This window comes from Schistocerca gregaria, chromosome 3, assembly GCF_023897955.1.
Source record: "Schistocerca gregaria isolate iqSchGreg1 chromosome 3, iqSchGreg1.2, whole genome shotgun sequence".
Lineage (NCBI taxonomy): Eukaryota > Metazoa > Arthropoda > Insecta > Orthoptera > Acrididae > Schistocerca > Schistocerca gregaria.
Window position 1 is genome coordinate 252,663,309 of NC_064922.1, and position 21,630 is coordinate 252,684,938.

Sequence of the window (21,630 nt, forward strand, 5' to 3'; positions counted from 1 at the left end):
TTTCGTGTCTCATTTTACGGTCTACCATACGTCGACGAATATGACTATACTAATTTTTTTGTAGGTCTTTGGTCGTCCCCTTCTTGATCGATTCCCTGTTCACGGAATGGCAATTGAATCTCAATGTAGACAAGTGTAATGTGATGCGAATACATAGAAAGATAGGTCCCTTATCATTTAGCTACAGAATAGCAGGTCAGCAACGGGAAGCAGTTAATTCCATAAATTATCTGTGGGTACTCATTAGGAGTGATTTAAAATGCAATTAACAATGTTCACGTTGTTCCTGTAAATCGTATCCACAGTTTGCATGATGGATCTAGACCGTTTTCTCTGATACATCGAACAACGTCTCACAAGCATTTAATGCACAGTGCATTGGTTGCGGATATCCAGTACGTTGGCCAGCTTATTCCCTCGATATTAATCCATGGACTTTTTCTTCTTGGGACACTTTAAACTTTCAGTGTATACGTGCCCCATTAATGATTTACAAAATCAACATGAACACGTCATCAATGCCTACCAGCTAAACTGCAACCAGCCTGGAGATTTTAAGAGAGAATGTGTTTCCGTAAGACGTGGGACAAAGGCAGGCCTTACTATCAACTCCGCAAGGCCTTCGATAGCGTTCCCCACAGTCGTTTAATGAACAAAGTAAGAGCATATGGGCTATCAGACCAATTGTGTGATTGGATTGAAGAGTTCCTAGATAACAGAACGCAGCATGTCATTCTCAATGGAGAGAAGTGTTCCGAAGTAAGAGGGATTTCAGGTGTGCCGTAGGGGAATGTCGTAGGACCGTTGCTATTCACAATATACATAAATGACCTTGTGGATGACATCGGAAGTTCACTGAGGCTTTTTGCGGATGATGCTGTGGTATATAGAGAGGTTGTAACAATGGAAAACTTTCCTGAAATGCAGGAGGATCTGCAGCGAACTGACGCACGGTGCAGCGAATAGCAATTGAGTCTCAATGTAGACAAGTGTAATGTGCTGCGAATACATAGAAAGATAGATCCCTTATCATTTAGCTACAAAATAGCAGGTCAGCAACTGGAAGCAGTTAATTCCATAAATTATTTGGGAGTACGCATTAGGGATTATTTAAAATGGAATGATCATATAAAGTTGATCGTTGGTAAAGCAAATGCCAGACTGAGATTCATTGGAAGAATCCTAAGGAAATGTAATCCGACAACAAAGGAAGTAGGTTACAGTACGCTTGTTCGCCCACTGCTTGAATACTGCTCAGCAGTGTGGGATCCGCACCAGATAGGGTTGATAGAAGAGATAGAGAAGATCCAACGGAGAGCAGCGCGCTTCGTTACAGGATCATTTAGTAATCGCGAAAGCGTTACGGAGATGATAGATAAACTCCAGTGGAAGACTCTGCAGGAGAGACGTTCAGTAGCTCGGTACGGGCTTTTGTTAAAGTTTCGAGAACATACCTTCACCGAAGAGTCAAGCAGTATATTGCTCCCTCCTACATATATCTCGCGAAGAGACCATGAGGATAAAATCAGAGAGATTAGAGCCCACACAGAAGCATACCGACAATCCTTCTTTCCACGTACAATACGAGACTGGAATAGAAGGGAGAACCGATAGAGGTACTCAGGGTACCCTCCGCCACACACCGTCAGGTGGCTTGCGGAGTATGGATGTAGATGTAGATATATTTGAAAGTACTGCAGTAACATCGCCAGATTGATGTATTTCTCTTTCATCAGATCCATCGCCAGTGAGTTATCCTCGTCTTCCCTCTTGATTCTATCATGATCCTTGGCCGATTTATTTGAAACTTAGAAACTTAGCAACTTAGTACCATAACGATGTATAGTAGATTCTACAAAATCTGAGTAGAATGAGAGAACACTAATATCGTGTAACGCCTCCTCTAGAGCTGATAGCGGTATTCCTAATATTTCGGTGAGAAAGGGAGCCTACAAACTACTTCAGGTTTGTCGTATCCGACCGAAGCTATTCATTCATGACTGGGTCAAAGTTACCTAACTGCGGGTATGTTGACAGCTATGTTTCATCCTCTGTTCCAAACAGCTCGACAGCTCCAGAATATTTCTTTAGAATAAAGATGGGAGGACGGGAGGATGAGGAGGGGGCTGGGTGGAGGTGATTCTGCGGGCCAATGCAGGCGTTGTAGCATTTCATTATCCATCAAACGAGGTACGTATACGGGCACGTTACAGCGGAAATAGTAACATAAATTCGTGTTTTTTTTTTTTTCTCTCGCGCCACCTGTCTAGATATATGAACTAAGGAAGTAATACACGTATGTGAAACTTATCCGCCTGAGTGCACAATAATAGGTATAAATGTCGTACAAGCTACGCTTTTTCAGTTTCAAGTAAGCCGCAGAAACATTCGAATAAGATAAACTGCCTTGACAGAGGGAATCTTCTATCCATAAATTAGCACGGATTTAGAAAGCATCACTGGTGCGAAGCTCAGCGTGCTCTTTTCTCGCACAATCCTATGAACCATGCAAAACGGGCAACAGGCATATTCCTTATCCTTAGATTTCCGAAAAGCGTTGGAAACGGTGTCCCACTGTCCACTGATAATGGAGGTATGAGCATGAGGAGTAGGTTGCCAGATATGTAACTCGAAGAGTTCTTAGGTGGTATTAGCCAGTATCTTGTCCTCGACGACGAGCGTCTATCAGAGACGAGGGAAGTGTGATACGAGTGCTCTTGTTCTTTACATACATTATGTGACGGGTAGGGTGAGCAGCAATCCGAAATTGTTTTCTCAAGACACCATAGACACCTCACTACATCTACGAGTGGAAACGGAATCGAAATGACTACCAGTGGCACATGGTGCCGTACAACATACCCCATCGTTGATGAGTGACTTTAGAAGCTCACAGGGTGGTTTAGACAGCTTTTCTATTTCGTCTGCTGAATGGAAGATTTCTCTAAATGTAGAGAAATGTAGGTCCGTGCAGATCAGTAAAAAAACAATCCTGAATGTTCGAATACAGTATTAGTTCTGTGCTGCTTGACAGAGCCACGTCGATTAAATATTTAATAGTAACGTTGCAAAGTGATATGAAATGAAAGGAGCACCTAAGGACAGTAAAGGGGAAGGCCAATGATGGACTCTGGGTTATTAGAAGAATTGTAGTTAAGTGTAGTTCATTGAAAATGAGAAGGCATACAGAACACTTGTGTGGACCGTTCTTGAGTACTGCTTCAATGTTTAGGACCCCCACTAGATCGTATTAAAGGAAGGCCTCGAAGCCAATCAGAGGCGGGATGCTCGATTTTTTAGCGGTAAGTTCGATCAACACACGAGCTTCGTGAGCTCAAACGGCAATCCTTGGAGGGACGACGAAAGTCTTTCGCGGAAGACTGTTGAGAAAATTTAGAGAATAGACATTTGAGGCCGACTACAGAACTATTATCTTATCGCCAACAGACATTTCGCCTTGGGACAACGAGGATAAGGTAAGACAAAGTAGAGTTCGAATGGAGGTATATAAACAGTCGTTTTTACCTCGCACAATGTGCGAGTGGAACTGGAAAGGAAATGGCTAGTAGTGTTGCATATTACTTGCACCATACAGCATACGGTGGCTTCCATTAGCATGTTTCATGAGTATCGAGCACAAGAATTAGTTAACTTACAAATTTGTTATGTAAGAAATCTTACTTCGTTGCCCCCATTCTTTCCTTTATCAAGCCACACATCCCTCTGAAACGTTTTCGAGAAAATCCAGTTTTAAAATTTTACGCGTACTTGTATAATCTACATAGCCGTTGATACCCGAGAAATCTGCAGCCGCGCATGTTATCGATCAGTTTCAAGAACGCGAGCTCCAAGAATCGGATATCCCCGCCAACACTTCTTTTTTTTTTCCTTCCAACGTAATTATTATGAGTGTGAAAACTGTTATAATTGAATGATTCATTTACTGCTTTTTTTATCTTTATCCTGAAAGAAAGGAGTAAAAGATATTCATAATCTGATTGGAAAAAAATGTATACACAAGAACTTTGAAAAAAAATCAAGTGTGTATGAAATCTTATGGGACTTAACTGCTAAGATCATCAGTCCATAAGCTTACACACTACTTAACCTAAATCATCCTAAGGACAAACACACGCACATCCATGCCCGAGGAATGACTCGAGCCTACCCCGGGACCAACCTCACAGTCCATGACTGCAGCGCATCAGACCGCTCGGCTAATCCCGCGTGGCAAGAACTTTCCATCACATAGGTACAGTCATCTTATTTATATTATTTTGGTTACATACGTTGCAAATAAAATGTGTAACATGTGGTGCATTGACGAATCAGGATGATAGTGAGCTTGGAAACATCGGAAACAATAATTATGTCGACGTACAGCACGCGTAATCAACGCCGAATCTTTGTGTGTGCATGGCTTTTTCCGTGTGCCTATTTCGAAATTCACACAATTTCGCTACGTACCACACATATCTGTTGTTAGAATTACGTGGGAATGAGAGTACCGGAAGCGAGGTTCGATCAACAGACATCGCACTTATGAAAATAAGCGCTTACTCGCTTGGATGCGGAACGCTTGATTACCGGCGACCATACGAGGTATGTGAGCACGTGTAAAATGTTCAAAAACGTTTTTCTCAAAAACAGTTGAGAGTTGGATCTTGCTATTTACGTATGCTGAAGTCTGATGAATCAAATGGGTGAGGGGAAGTTCGTTCGTACGGCACCATTGTAAGTAGTAATTTTTTTTTTACTCGCGAGTCAGAAACATAGAAATTTACAGTAGCCATACACATCAATATATATTGCAGAACAGCGAGTAGTTTGTGGATGTGATCCCCGCTGTGTCCCCGCTAGTTTGCGAATTAGGTTGTTTCGAGCGGAGATTTTCATTTTGTTGTTTTTGCAGTGAGTTTTGAATGTCAGAGTTTTGTCGAGAGTGAGTCCCTTGTATTTAGGTGGGTGATGATGCTGGAGTTGAATGTCTGACCATGCAACACGTAGCTCACGATTAGCTTCCTTTTTCCATTAATGAGAGTCACACACTTGTGTCTTAGAAGGGTTTGGTTTGAGTTGGTTCCGAGTGTAGTTGCTTGACAGTGTTCTAAGTGCTGTTGTCAGGTTTCTTTCCACTGTTTCAAAGCATGAGCTCTGCATCTTGATCCTTTTCAGAACCACTGTTGACCATCAATCGATGAATATAGAAGGTAAGTAGTAATGAAAGTGAATCTCAACAGAGGTACTAAACTTCCGATAACGTGTTGATGGTCCGCTCTTGATTATACCTTAGTAAGGTGCTACGAGAAAGGCTATTAAGCACGAAACATTCCAACTTCTTATACGACTCGTGGCTGGGAGACATTGTGCCACCTTAAATATTAATTCACTGTCGGATAGGCAAGATATACCGTTATAAGGTACTTCCACATCGGCAGCTCGGTTTCACAGGGTAGGCAGATGGAACAGAGTATAAACAAAGGGTAATGTGACATAGCGGAAGTGGAGAATAAATGCGCTGTATAATATCGCGCGGTGGGAAGCGGTTTCCTGTCTGTAATTGCAGTCGCCTGCTGTAGAAATTTGTTCTGTAGATGTAGAATGCGCAGCGCTGGTAATTACGAGACGGCGTGACGGTAATTAGGGGTGACGCTGTGCTCGCACCGGTGGCAGCGGTAAGCGGTAACCGCTTCCAATGTCCGTGTAAGCGCTGCTGCTGCGATTAGGGGGAGGGACGAATCCCGGAGCGGTATCAGCTGCAGCACTGCGCAGCAGTCGCGCCTCGGAGGCGCCGAGTGGGAAAGGAAGCCGGAAGCGGCAGCGAGAGAAGCGCCTGGCGCCGGGCGCCTTTGTAATTATCCGAGCAGAGTGGGAGGCAGTGGCGCCGGACGCGCCGCCCAGACGCCGACGCCGGCCGTCTCCATTAGGAGGCTGTCAGCGCCGCGACGGTCGGGAGGCGGCGCTCTGTTATTGCGTCGCAACTCTCGCCTACTGCCGGAGAATGGCGCCAAGTTTATTCACCGGGCGCCCATTGTGTGCTGTCACTCCACAGCGGGGAATACCCGCCGCCACGTACTCCACCGCTCGCGGTGCAGGAGGGTGTCTCGTCTGGCACACACCAGGAAAGCTGTTCTGAGGGCCCCGTTTTTGTATTCCAAACTTGAAGCCGGGAGTTTGCAGTGCTAAGGAGACTTTGCCCTCTCACATAATTTCAGTTCTAGACACCAGGTGTATGATAGCGAAAATACACTACTGGCCATTAAAATCGCTGCACCACGAAGATGATGCGCTACAGACACGAAATTTAACCGACAGGAAGAAGATGCTGTGATATGCAAATGATTAGCTTTCCAGAGCACTCACAAAAAACTGGCGCCGGTGGCGACACCTACAACGTGCTTACATGAGAAAAGTTTCCAGCCAATTTCTCATACACAAACAGCAGTTGCCCGGCGTTGCCTGGTGAAACGATGTTGTGATGCTTCGTGTAAGGAGTAGAAATGCGTACCATCACGTTTCCGACTTTGATAAAGGTCGGATTGTAACTTATCGCGATTGCCGTTTATCGTATCGCGACATTGCTGCTCGCGCTGGTCGAGATCCAATGACTGTTACCACAATATGGAATCGGTGGGTTCAGGAAGGTGATACGGAACGCCCAACGGCCTCGAATCACTAGCAGTCGAGATGACAGGCATCTTATCAGCATGGCTGTAACGGATCGTGCAGCTACGTCTCGATCCCTGAGTCAACAGATGGGGACGTTTGAAAGACAACAACCATCTGCACGAACAGTTCGACGACAACGCTTGCAGTAGCATCGACTATCAGCTCGGAGATCATGGCTGCGGTTATCCTTCACGCTACATCACAGGCAGGAGCGCCAGCGATGGTGTACTGAACGACGAACCTGGGTGCACGAATGGCAAAACGTCATATTTTTGGATGCATTCAGGTTCTGTTTATAGCAACATGATATTCGCAACAGTGTTTGGTGACATCGCGGTGAACGCACATTGGAAACGAGCATTCGTCATCGCCATACTGGTGTATCACCCGGCGTGATGGTATGGGGTGCCATTGGTTACACGTCTCGGTCACCTCTTGTTCGCATTGACGGCACATTGAACAGTGGACGTTACATTTCAGATGTGTTACGACATGTGACTCCATACTTCATTCGATCCCTGCGAAACCCTACAGTTCAGCAGGATAATGCACGACCGCATGTTCCAGGTATTGCACGGGCCCTTCTGGATGCAGAAAATGTTCGACTGCTGCCCTGGCCTGCACATCCTCCAGATCTCTCACCAACTGAAAATGTCTGGTCAATGGTGGCCGAGCAACTGGCGCGTCACTATACGCCATACAGTACTCCCGATGACATGTGGTATCGTGTTGAAGCTGCAAGGGCAGCTGTACCTGTACACGCCATCCAAGCTCTGTTTCAGTCAATAACCAGGCGTATCGAGGCCGTAATTACGGCCAGAGGTGGTTGTTCTGTGTACTGATTTCTCAGAATCTATGCACCCAAATTAGATGAAAATGTATAATCACATGTCAGTTCTACTATAATATATTTTACCAATGAATACCCGTTTATCATCTGCATTTCTTCTTTGTGTACCAATTTTAATAGCCAGTTGTCTATATGATTGCATCATATAATGAAACTGGACACTGCACCTCTACTTTTGGTCAAGTATTGGAGAATCCGATGTATATTAGTTCACAACACGAGCCAATGATCTCGAAATTTTAACTCAACATTTACAATAATTTTGATTACTTACATATCTACATCTACATACATACTCCGTGGCCACGGTCCGGTGCTTGGCGGATTCTATCCTGTACTACGTCTAGTGGGTAACGTTGCTACATCTGGATCAGGGGGTCCCGGGATCGATTCCCGACCGGGTTGTGGATTTCATCTGCGAGGGCACTGAGTGTTTTTTTTTCCTCATCATTCACCATCATCATCATCATCATCATCATCATCATCATCATCATCATTAGTGTCCGCCCCCGGTATCTGAGTGGTCAGCGCGACGGACTGTCAATCCTAAGGGCCGGGTTCGATTCTCGGCTGGGTCGGAGATTTCCTCGCTCAGGGACTGGGTGTTTTGTAGTCCTAATCATCATCATTTGATCCCCATAGATGCGCAAGTCGCGGAAGTGGCGTCAAATCGAAAGACTTGCATACGGCGAACGGTCTACCCGACGAGGGGCCCTAGTCACACGACAGAATATATATCATCATTCGCGACACTGGTTAGGTTGGAATGTGAAAAAATTGGACAGTGTGAAATTTGGAACTTTATACGGGCGCTGATGACCGTGCAGTTGAACGCTCCACAAAGCAAACATCATCATCATTATCCTGTACTATTACCTGTCGTTGCCTTTCAACTCCCACTCCCAAGTAGATGTTCAGATGTGTGTGAATTCCTAAGGGACCATAGTGCTTAGGTCATCGGTCTCTAGACTTACACACCACTTTAACATAAACTAACTTATGCTAAGAACAACACACACCCCCATGCCCGAGGGAGGACTCGAACCTCCGGCAGGAAGGGCCGACTCGCAAATAGAGCGAGGGAAAAACGACTAACCATATGACTCCGAATGAGCCCTAGTATCTCTTACCTTATCTTCGTGAGCCTTACGTGAAACGTATGGTGGCGGCAGTAGAATTGTTCTACAGTCAGTTTCAAATACCGCTTCTCATCAGTGTTCCACGTAAAGAACGTCGCTTTCCTCCCAGGAATTCCCATTTCAGTTCCCGAAGCACCACTGAAACTTGCGTGTTCTTCGAACCTACCAGTAACAGATCTAGCAGCCCGCCCAGCAACTGCTTCGATGTCTTGCTTTAATCCGACATGGTAGTAACGAGCTTGGGATCCGTGTTGAAATGTCGCCAGACTGGTGTGCTATAGGTCCAATACGGAAAGTACCACATGTGGAATGATTGAGTTGTAAAGAAAATATACAGCCCTACAAAGTCTTATTTTTTAAATGATCTGTGTAATTAAAAGAACATGGGAACCACGCGGATCCATGCAGAAAAGAATTATCCATTTAGACCACTGAGTGTCGAACAAGAAAGCGAAGGATCTGCAATAACTCCCAAGGAACAAGTCAAGTTGATAACAGTACTACTAAAATTACCAACAAAATTAAATGACCTATTCACCCTCATGTACAAGCCTAACATAGCTGAAAATTTTCGGATTCCAGCATGAAGCCAGTTTGTGCATGATTTGGAATAATCGTCGACATAAATAATGATTGTTTAACATTTCTTTTAAATAGTTTAATGATAGCGAAGGGCCAGAATCATCAATATTATGATCAGCAGCAATAACAGCCGCAGCAGCTGCACCAGCACCACCACCACCACCACCACCATCACCACCATCAACACCACCACAATCAACATCAACATCAAAAACAACATCAACAACAGTGACGACGACGACAACGACAACGATCACACAGATTAGAACTGTTTCCTGTTTTCAAACACCTCAAAATTTAGCTTCCTCTCTTTCGTGTGGTCCTCCTTTATTACATTTGCTTACGGCTTCTTTGGGCTATCAAATTTTAACTAATGCCATTACTCTCCTCAGACGGTACATAGTTAGTTGTACAATCTTTATTGCTGGTGAAATGTAATCGATGACTTGGTAAATATGGTGCAATATCATGCCATCAGTCGAATAAATTTCCAACGAAGTTTTCACGCCCATACAGAGTCATGAAAATACCTGTTATAGGCTAGAATATATTCATTTATTTAATTCATCATTATGTCCAGGGTAGAGGTATAAAAATTACGTCACCTGATAGGTGTACATATTACGAGAAATAGTTATGAAAGACAAACATACCATCAGAAATTACTGTTTTTGGTGTATTTGATAGTTTACTTGAGATTTTTACCACTATGAGCGTTTTTGCATGGTTGAACACACGAGTGGTACTCATACTTTGGCTATTAGAGGTTGTAGAGAGAGAGAGAGAGAGAGAGAGAGAGAGAGAGAGAGATATGCATACTGCGGAGCTTGGTGGCGGACGCACCGCACACAGAGCTCGGATGCTCCCTGATGTGATTGAGAATAAAGGATGAATTGAGATGATTTTATAGAGGCAGCTTATTTGTAAAAAAGTAACTAGTAATGCGTTCATTTTGTGGCAAGCACTAATTGCTAAGTACGTATTATAACGTGAATATTTCTTTGTGTCTGACAATATCTATGTGCTGGTATCCAGGATCAATTCTCAGTCTTATGTGCAGTATTATAGTTAGCTATCCCCCTCTGCTGTTAGTCAAAGTATTTCATTAAGAAAGGCAAAATGTAAATATTATGCAATTTAGATATCGTGAGAAAATTTTTATGGTATGACAGTGTGAAAGAGAAGTCTTAGTTTATGTTATTGAGAGTCATATCTCTGACATTCGAATTTATTTCAAAATACTTTCCTATTCATCAATACATATTTTATGAAACTTATCCCCACTATTGTGTGACAGACAGATTTGGTAAAACTGCAGTGTCACATCTTGCACTATTATGTGGACAGAAATAATTTCTTCAAGGGAGAGGGCAACTATTTTTATTTGGTAATAGAGGCTGATGAACAAAATAAAACAAGTGAGGTCAAGCTGTTTGCTGCGGAGTGATTTATTTCAGCTACATTCCGTTAAGCACTTGACATTTTTGCAGTGTTGAGACAGAGGAGAGTTAATTGCAATTTCAGGGAACCTTTTGAGAGAAAATTAGGAACCACATTCATGTGCAAAACCCATCATATTACAAAAACGGATGTATGTACGTGTGTACGTATGCTCCATATCAAAACTGCTGCGCCGATTTTAATCAAACTTGGTACTCACATGCCTTACTGTCAGGCAGAGATCGCTGTGGGGTAAGAACTGCCTATCTATCACAGTTGGGAAAATATAACGTCATAAACACTGAGATGCGTCAAAAACTGCCGCATTGTGCATCAATTTTTAATAAATTTATTCCTTACTACCCAGAGAATCCTACAGTTGAGTCAAATTATGGAAATCCAAAACACGTGACAGCACTTTTGACAGATTTCTACAATGAAAGTTGAAACTTGTCATTTGGTCAGTTTAAGAACGATTCTTTTTACACCACGTGGATCGTCTTGTCCGGATATGCCGTCTTACAGATAAACAGCTGCTCGAAACATGCACAGCGCAAAAGACGGGACACAAGCACGTGGCGGCTGTATTATCCTATGCGGGTCACTCATCATGGCTTCCACGGGACTTGTGATAGTAACCGAAGGCAGCAAGGCATTTGTAGACTAACGAGCATTATTGCTGAATATGCGCAACCCGTCTTGCTCTATGTCTTCGCTGAGGGTTATGGCTTCTTCCGGCTGAGAAACTGTTTGTGTCACTTGAACCGAATCGTACTACAGTGCTTTAGGGAGCAAGCTAACGAAGTTACGTTGATAATTTGGCAACTAAATTTACCCGATTCGTAACCGACGGTACACTTTTGGGACCCTATCGGGCACTGGACGAAATCATCAGCTTCTCATCCGACATAGTCGTATTTAGTCCCATGAAAAGGAATAACGAGATACCAATTTCAGTTTCTACCAGGCAGTTCAGCAGTGACGCTGAAGCACTTTCTTTATTACCTTCATTGTTTGTGCCACCATCAGTCGAAAAGTTCTTCACTTGTTCGTTCATGGGACAGCGAGGGCGTTCATCGTGTCCAGTTCCGTTGCGTTAGAGAATCAGCAAACAAATGTGTTTAATCGTAGCACCCTTTGTACAGGTGACGTTTTAATGAACCCGCTAAACGATATTAACTCGAAAATTGGATACTGTGCCGACGCAGCCACATCAAAGGGGAAAAACTGCAAAATATTTCCTTTGAAATGTGTTTAACGCAGGTGACAAATGTCAACCTGCATAGGTTTCCTTGTGTTTCTAAACGTCATTCCAGGCCACATTTGGTGTAATCGTTTAGCAATAAATGTCATGAATACTAAATTACAATTCAGCGTGTTATTCTTTGGTAGAAGATCAGAACGGTTATTCATTTTACCGATAAGCTACAAACGGAACATAAGAACGTCAAGTTTTGCATCAGAGCTTTATTTCGTACTTCATGGCACAGAAAACACAAACTGGCTCTGAGGCATGCATATATGTTGATTTGCAATGTGTCCAGATAACTAAATAAAAAACCAGACAGTTGTGTAATGAGAAAATCGTCTGTTTCCCGCAGAGGATTTTTCACAGAACCTGCCCTTGCTAGGAAGCAGAGACGAATCCGTGATGACATACCACTGACGAGATCACCAGTACAAACCTGTCACAAATTGTCCCACTCTTCAATATCGGCTCTGAGTAAGTAGCGCAGAGTACGTAGTGGCCGTTGGCGTTAAAAGCAGATAGTGTAAATCGGTCCCACACACACATTCGGTTAGGATCACGTCCTAAGATCGGGCAGGTCACTCCGTTCTCGTTATCATAACATTTTGAAGGGACTTGTTTACTAGAGCAGTATAACGATCACACGAGTTATCATCCATTACGATGAAATTGTAATACAGATCCACCATTAGATAAAAGAGCAATGAGATTGCCCTCAAAAAGCACGGGACGTGTACTGTGGCCCATGCAACGACACCACAGAACAACATTCCACCACCACCACCACCACCACCATCACTACCTTTTCCTGTATTTGGGATGCTATGCTGGAGGCGTTCAACATTACCTGGGTGCCTTCATAGTCGTTGTCTGTGATTATCCCGGCGACAATCCAATACTGGTGCGTCCATTCTGCATGATTTCTTGTCCATCTGTACTGGAGTCCATAACGTTGTGGTTCACGACATGATGCTCGAGACGGTATATTAGAATGGTAACTCGCATCACGCTATCGTCTCATAATAATTTGATGCCTTGTATGACATCCTGTAGCCTCTTCCGACGGACGCTGAATTCCTTCTAGACCCCTTTTCCTTTAATTCCAAAGTCGTAGATAACGATCATCCTCTGAACGTGGACAGCCTGTCTCGGGTAAGTTCACCTCAGCTTTACCTGTCAATTGCAACCGATTCGATGTCCACAACATGTCACTTTGACTCCGTTGCAAACGTCGGACATTTTCCCTCGTGAGAAGCCTTCTACTTATAACGTCACGAAACGGAGGCAATCATTGGTCGTCACTGCCCTGCGTGGATTCGTGGATGTTCATAGACTTCCACAGGCAGCACTAGTGGTGACAGTCTTTGTTGACAACCAACGTCAGGGGTGCCCTTCCGGACGGTGCAGGAAAAATCAGAGTATGAACACAACTGCGTGATGCATTGGTATGGTGCAACAGTTTTATTGATGTATGTACGTGGGCCAAATCTTGCTTCACTGTGTCTGTTTCAGCATCAGTAGATACCAAATAAAGTTTCAAAGCTTGTGAAGTTATTTCGAGGCATTATTCTGTTATTTTTGTTAAGAAATCGAACTAAAATTGTAAATGTCATCCACGAAATGAAATCTAGAATTGTAATTGAACTAAAACTTTGTATCAGACGCAGACAAGGAAGAGACGAAAATCTGGAACTTGAATTCGAGGAACCAGCAGCTGTGATTTAGAAGTTGCGTTCGTGTTCAGTTACGTTGAGATGCCAACTTCCAGTTGTTCTCATGATTTACCTTTTCTCTGATTCCTACAGTCGTTACAGACGAATGCTTGTGCAGATTACTGTACAGCCGTTCTGTCTTCTCCAAGGAACAGTGATCCATCCCTAACGATCTCTTCAATTACAGGACTATAAACTACGCTCTATTACTGTCCCCTTCTAGTTCGATAGCTAATGTGATGCATCATTAGTGCTGCATTACAAGGGTAGCATGCAATGCTGTGCAAAGTTTGCGGACGAAATAGCTTTTACATGATTTGCCACTGCCATGTAACGTAGCTCAATGAAACTTGAACCACGCATAGAAACAACTACTGCGGTTTAGTAAAGAAGGTAACTTCATGAAACATGCAACGAGATAAAGACAATAATTACACTAATGTCACAACAATTTATGATGGTTCCATCGACATTACGAAAGGCAAGAACATTGTTTTTAATAGTGTGTGTGATTACCACGGTCAGCAAAACATGGCCTGCTGTGTGTTACCATTCTGGATACACGGTTGGTAAAGAGTTGCTGTGATAGCGTTTTCCATTCCTACACCAGTGGACCTGACAGCTGCTGGATGGTCGTTGGTGCATGTAGAATTGCAGCGATAAGTCTCTGCTAGACATCCCACATGTCAACTATGGGACGTATGTCGGGGAACTGGCAGACCAATCCATTCGCCTTACATCCTCCCGATCGAAGAGCTCCTTCACCTTCTTTCTTATATGCAGTCGCGTTCTATCGATGTCATGGCCGCATGCAGCCCTGTAAAGACGCACATGGAGAAGGAGTATAGCGTTACAATTACGTTGACCGATGAGTGTACCACGTCCAAAGATTTGGAGGTAAGTGTGAGATGTAGCATTACATCTTCAACAAAACACATGGACTACCGAAACGATCATGTTCGTTAATGTTCCTGGGTGCATTACATGTTCCCACCCCTTTCAGTATGGAAATTTTGTCGTAAATTCTATTAGACCAAACTGCTGGGGTTATCGGTCCCTAAGGTTGTCGGTCCCTAAGCTTATCGGAGAAAGACGAAGGTAATGAGAAGTAGTAGAAATGAGAACAGCAAGAAACTTAACATGAGGATTGATGGTCACGAAGTCAATGAAGTTAAGGAATTCTGCTACCTAGACAGTAAAATAACCAATGACGGACGGAGCAAGGAAGACATGAAAAGCAGACTCGCTATGGCAAAAAAGGCATTTCTGGCCAAGAGAAGTCTACTAATATCAAATACCGGCCTTAATTTGAGGAAGAAATTTCTGAGGATGTGCGTCTGGAGTACAGCATTGTATGGTAGTGAAACATGAACTGTGGGAAAACCGGAACAGAAGAGAATCGAAGCATTTGAGATGTGGTGCTATATGTTGAAAATTAGGTGGACTGATAAGGTAAGGAATGAGGAGGTTCTACGCAGAATCGGAGAGGAAAGGAATATGTTGAAACACTGATAAGGAGAAGGGACAGGATGATAGGACACCTGCTAAGACATGAGGGAATGACTTCCATGGTACTAGAGGAAAGTGGGCAAAAACTGTAGAGGAAAACAGAGAGGACGTAGGTTAGCACAGCACAGGAAGAGGTTAGCACAGGAAAGGAATTCGAGGCGGGCCGCATCAAACCAGTCAGTAGGCTGATGACAATAAAAAAAGCTGACACACTACTTAATCCAACTTCAGCCGACTCTCGCTAAAGACCACCTCGACTGAAGGAGCAGCGTAAACCGTAAGAAGACGCCCAAGACCGCGTGGCCACCCCGCGAGGCCCTTGCAATGTGACAGCACTTACGGGATCACTAAAGAGACTGAATCTATTTGCGTGCAACCCCCCTCTTCACTGGCTCAGTCCCTACGCCTCTGGCGCCATCGTGAATGGTGTCGACAATGTGCCAGTATCAATGGAACACAACGAACTGGTCGTCGGAGCAAGAGACCATCCACCATGTAGTCACTGTGCCGCTGTGGAGATTGGCACTGCATGCCTTGAAATCCAGCTAAATGTAGTTTCAATTGCAGCCGCTGTTTGGCGTGAGACGCTTTTGCAGTGGTCATCTTCAGCTGCAGTTGACAGTGGTCCCGCCATCTCCTTCGGGCAGCAGGTCCCGTGGTTCGGAACACTCCCGTGCACGTTAAGCAATGTTATGAGCAGTACCAAACACCAGGGCTGTATTCGCCACACTTCGTTTTTATTCGAGTTTCACAATGATCCTTTTCGGTGTGAAGTCATCCAGATGTCTCCTGACTATGTTTTAAAGAGGACCGTCACCAAAGTGCAGCGTAACTCCTCGCTGATTCTCTCTCTCTCTCTCTCTCTCTCTCTCTCTCTCTCTCTCTCTCTCTCTCTCTCACACACACACACACACGCACACACACATAGAGGGATGTGAAATGAAATGATCACATCGGTTCATTTGTGGGTAAAGCAGTTGGTAGACTTCGGTTTATTGGTAGAATACTTGGGAACTGCAATCAGTCTACAAAGGAGATTGCTTACAAATCACTCGTACGTCCGGTTCTAGAATATTGCTAAAGAGTGTGGGACACTTACCAGACGAGACTAACAGAGGATATTGAACGTATACAGAGAAGGGCAGTATGAATGGTCACTTGTTTGTTAAAATCCGTGTGATAGTGTCACAGGAATACTGAAGGAATTGAACTGGAAGAGTTTTGATGATAGACGTAAATTATCCCGAGAAAGTCTATCAAGAAAGTTTCAAGAACTGGCTTTAAATGATTACTTTAGGGATATACTACAAAAAATGGTTCAAAGGGCTCTGAGCACTATGGAACTTAACATCTATGGTCATCAGTCCCCTAGAGCTTAGAACTACTTAAACCTAACTAACCTAAGGATGAAACTTCCTGGCAGATTAAAACTGTGTGCCCGCCCGAGACTCGAACTCGAGACTTTTGGCTTTCGCGGGCAAGTGCTCTACCATCTGAGCTACCGAAGCACGACTCACGTCCAGTACTCACAGCTTTACTTCTGCCAGTATCTCGTCTCCTACCCTTCAAACTTTACAGAAGCTCTCCTGCGAACCTTGCAGAACTAAGGAGAGCTTGTGTAAAGTTTGGAAGGTAGGAGACGAGATACTGGCAGAAGTAAAGCTCTGAGTACCGGACGTGAGTCGTGCTTCGGTAGCTCAGATGGTAGAGCACTTGCCCGCGAAAGGCAATGGTCCCGAGTTCGAGTCTCGGTCGGGCACACAGTTTTAATCTGCCACGAAGTTTCATATCAGCGCACACTCCGCTGCCGAGTGAAAATATCATTCTGGTAACCTAAGGATATCACACAACACCCAGTCATCACGAGGCAGAGAAAATCCTTGTCCCCGCCGGGAATCGAACCCGGGAACCCGGGCGTTGGAAGCGAGAACGCTACCGCACGACCACGAGCTGCGGACCCCTGATATACTACAACCCCATACATATCGCTCACATAGGGATTGTGACGATAAGTTTATAATAATTACTGCAGGCACAGAGGCATTAAAGCAATCATTCTTTCAACGCTCCATACGTTATTGGAACAGGAAGAAACTCTAATAACAGACACAGTGGGACGTACCATCTGCCATGCACCTCACGGTGTTTCGCAGAGTATTGATGTAGATGTGGACTGTCTTTGCCAAATTCTTCAGTTGCCTCATATTGCGGAACGAGCACCATTTGACACTATAGTCACCCCGAACTCACACCATGAGACACAAAACCAACTGTGCAAGACTGGGTGACCTCCGCCATGCTGCCGCGCTGTCATCCATTTCCCCCCGAATAGTTAATATGTTACATTACTCTATATAGGTCGTGCTTTAGTATTTTACAGCAGTGTATTAAAAGTGCGACGTCCGAGATTACCGAAGTACTTTTCTCCAAATTTCACCTGATCGCTAATAGTAAGCGCTTCGGAATTTGAAAGAAGGAGTGATGGTAGCGAACAAGCTCCGTCAATCTCATGCAGTGCTCTCACTACACCCATACTTTGGCGCATCGCACTCCTTATCAGTCCAAGCTCGAAACGTGAAGCGGGTGATTTGAAAGTTGTCAGATCTTTAAACTCATTTTAGAGCAAAACTGTACATTTTTGGACTTGGATTCCACGTCAAAACTTGATCTACAAATTATAAGCCTCCTCTACAGTTCCCAGGAGCCTGTAACAGAAATTGTGAAACACCGAGTATGTGAGGGTCAGTCAAGGTATTTATTGTATTTGAGGTATGTATTTATTTCAAAGTCTGCTACGTTTATCTCCAAAGACGAAGAAAGGGAATCCATTGGGTTTTAAGGTGTACAGACCACTGTTCAGCTATGTGGAGGAGGAGAGCGCCATTCGGAGGGTTTCCCACTGCACTAGAGAATACGCCGCAGCGCTCGTAACATGACTCGTTTGCAAAATAAATACTGTAACGAAATTCCAGCGCGCGCTGCCAGGCAAATTAAATTATTTCCGGAACGCTATTGACAGCTGGGACGAGTCCAAATCCGCTCCGTAGTTTCCAGAAAGAGAATGTATGGAATCGCTGCGATGCACGGCGGAATTCAGAGCTGCGGGTAAACGCAGCCCTATACACACAGAGCCCTCAGTAACGAATTACGCCGATGCATTCGGCCGAACGCTGTTCAGCCGTTTGTGTTTGTATCATAAATCGCATTTAGTTTGCCTGGTCAACAAAAATTTGAATAGCTGTACGCCGCCCGTTGAGAGACGAACAATTTCAGTGTTTTTATGCCCGCAGCTTTCGCCGCAGTGGACGCTACCGAAAGCAACACTGATTATATCATTTCTGTTTGTAATCTGTCAATAGATACATTTCTTCGCACAGAATACCTTCTTGAAATGTAAAGTTAGAGGGGAAATGTTTTCCGCTGCATCCCACCAATTCCAATCTCCCAATTTTCTTCTGGCAAGGGGACCAATAGTCTTGGTAGCCAGGGATTGTATTGCGTCTTAGGTATGTCTTAACGGACATGTGCTGAATATGTGCCGCGCGGGGTAGCCGTGCGGTCTCTGGCGTCCTGTAACGGTTCACGCTGCTCCTCCCGTCAGAGGTTCGAGTCCTCCATCGGGCATGGGTGGGTGTGTCTGCGTTAGCGTAAGTTATTTTAAGTTAGATTAAAGGGGGTAGGACGTCAAACGGGCCGACTTGGAGCAGGACATGTAAATTTCTATTGTCTATACTTTTACAAATAAATTCATAAAACTTTGTCACCATGACCACGAAGGATTGAGGACTCACACTCATCGCAGTGGATGTTAAAAAACGTAGGAAAATACCTTTTTCTTTACATGTGAAATTTCAACACTTTTTCACTTATTACTGGCTGCATTTGTTGCTATAGGTACACTTTTCTCCCTAAGTAAGAGAGATTCATCGATGAATTTTTCATAGAATACAAACAAACAGTAGTTACAGGTGTATGAAACACTAGAATTTCCAAATCTATTAAAAAAATGTTGAAAAAATTGAGATAATTAACTACAGTACTTGAATTTTTTCTAAACATTAAGTTTAAAATGTAACTGTTCATTAATTTTTTCATAAATTAAATAACTTCTAGAGTTTCCTACACCTGTAGCAATGGTTTGTATGCTGTGCAAAAGTCATCGAAGAATCTCTCTTACTTAGGAAGAAAAGTGTACCTATAGCAACAAACACAGCCAGCAGTAAGTGAAAAAATGATGAAATTTTACATGTAAAAAAATGTGTTTTGTTACATTTTTGAGCTTCCATTGCTATCAGTATGAATCCTGAATCCTTCTTGATCATTCTGTTAAAGTTTTATGAATTTATTTGAGAAAGTGTAGACAGTGTAAATTAAAATGTTCTATGGTGACTCTCCTGCTCCAAGTCGGCCCGTTACCGATGAACTCAGCAGTTTGGTCTCGTAAAATCTTACCACAAATTTCCAAAACTTCCTCAATAAGTGGCTAGGAGATTTTCATGCGATGCCCATTGATTCCGAAAAAACCGAAGTTGAAGTTTTATGAGTACCTCCTCTTCTGGAATGTTAGCTACTTTTCGACTAAGTGCGTGTAGCGCTGTGGCTGAGATTCGTAGCTACCACGCTGGAAGTACGGATTCAGATCCTGCCTGTGTACATTTCTTTCAGTTTCCTCGCACTGAATATCGTTAAATAGTACATGGCAAGCAAAGTTACTCAGAAATAGTCGTTTTCGCCGTAGTAATTTCATTAATAAATCAGTCATTAGAAAAAACGTTATTAAAATGTGTAGTCGGTTTGTTACAGAATAGATTACAGTATCGTCTGACTCGCTATCGCTTGCATACCTTGTTGCACTAGAATTGATTACACATGCCTGATAAATAAAATAAATGTGCTCTACAAACTGAAATTTAGCCAAACAACGCAATAAAACGAGTCGACTAGTAAAACTGATTCAGAAGGGTGAGTAACCTTAATATTAAATTAAAATACTTTGGAAGGCCGCACCATCTTAAGGAGGAACCAGCGACTTTCTCCCGGAGGCAGTTCAGCTCCCGAGTAATCAACGAGAGCTCCACAAGCCCAGAAGATTTAAGAAGTGTCTTACTTTGTATAAATATGAATAAGCAAAAATTGAGAGTAACGACTATCGTAATATCGCCACCTGTTGGCTACAGCTTATAAATTTGTATCATATTTTTGAATCACTAAGGTTCAGTGAGTAAACTTTTTAAAAAACTTTAATCCTTTGTCTTTATAACCTTCGTACTGTGTAAGAAATTACTTTCGCTCTTTGTGTTTCTTTAACCTTAATTTCCAAAAAAAGCACACTTCAATTAACCAAGTTGCTTATCGGGATCATCCGACCGCCATGTCATCCTCAATTGAGGTCAGCAGACCGCTCTCTCAGTCGTTATGACGGTTTTCTTTGAACAGAGCCGCTATTAATCGGTCGAGTAGTTCCTCAATTGGCATCTCGAGGCTTAGCGCACCACGAAAAATGGCAACAGCGCATGATGGCCCGGATGGTCACCCAACCAAGTGCCAACCACGCCCGACAGCGCTTAACTTTGCCGATCTGACGGGAACCGGTGTGTCCACTGCGGCAAGGCCTTTTTTTTGCGGGCAAGTGCTCTACCATCTGTTTCTTTGTTTTGCCACTTTTTTTGTTTTTTTATTTTTTATTATTTTTAATTGTATTTTATTTTATCTGTCAACCTTTTTGTTTTTGTTTTTTATTTTTTTATATGGAAAAAGGCGTCTTTCAGTTGCGACAAACAGAATTAGAATGTACATGCGTAGCAACAACAGAACAAGAGTTCCTTCTAAACTATGAAATAGAATTTGAAACTAATACTGTGATGATAGATAGTAAAGAAAGAAAAATGTAACCAAATCACGCACGCCATTCCATGTGCATGGCCGATCTGCGTGCAGATTCCATGTTCCCAATTGGTACAACATTTCGCAGCGTGTGGAGCCCCATGAAGGCGGTCATCCTCTGCCCGGTACTCCACAACTGTCAGGGGGATCATCGAAGACACTGCGCAAATAGTTCGCAAATAGTTGTCGGTATCGGGGTGTACACTCAAGTGTGCTATGACTGTCCTGGAGAAATTGCCAGTAATCAAGCACCATCTTCTCATCATCTCGAAAGAGGTAGTATATGGACATGCCTTTAAACCATTTGAGAGCGTGAGTCTTCGCAGGTGGGAAATAAGTATCCTCTGCACAAAGGAGGAGCAGTGGCTCAATTGTGCAGGGCGCGATTCGTAGGTAGCAGGCGAGGATCTTCAGCACTAGCAGCCATACCTCTAACGCCGATCCACATGTTAAACGGTGTTCGTCAGTATTCACGAGGTGGCAACGTGGACAAAGGGGGGAATCCGTCATCCCGATAGCGTGCAGCCTTTGTCGTGTTACAACCTTCCCGTTCACCACCTGGTACCACGCGGCTCGTACCCGCGTGGGGAGGAACGG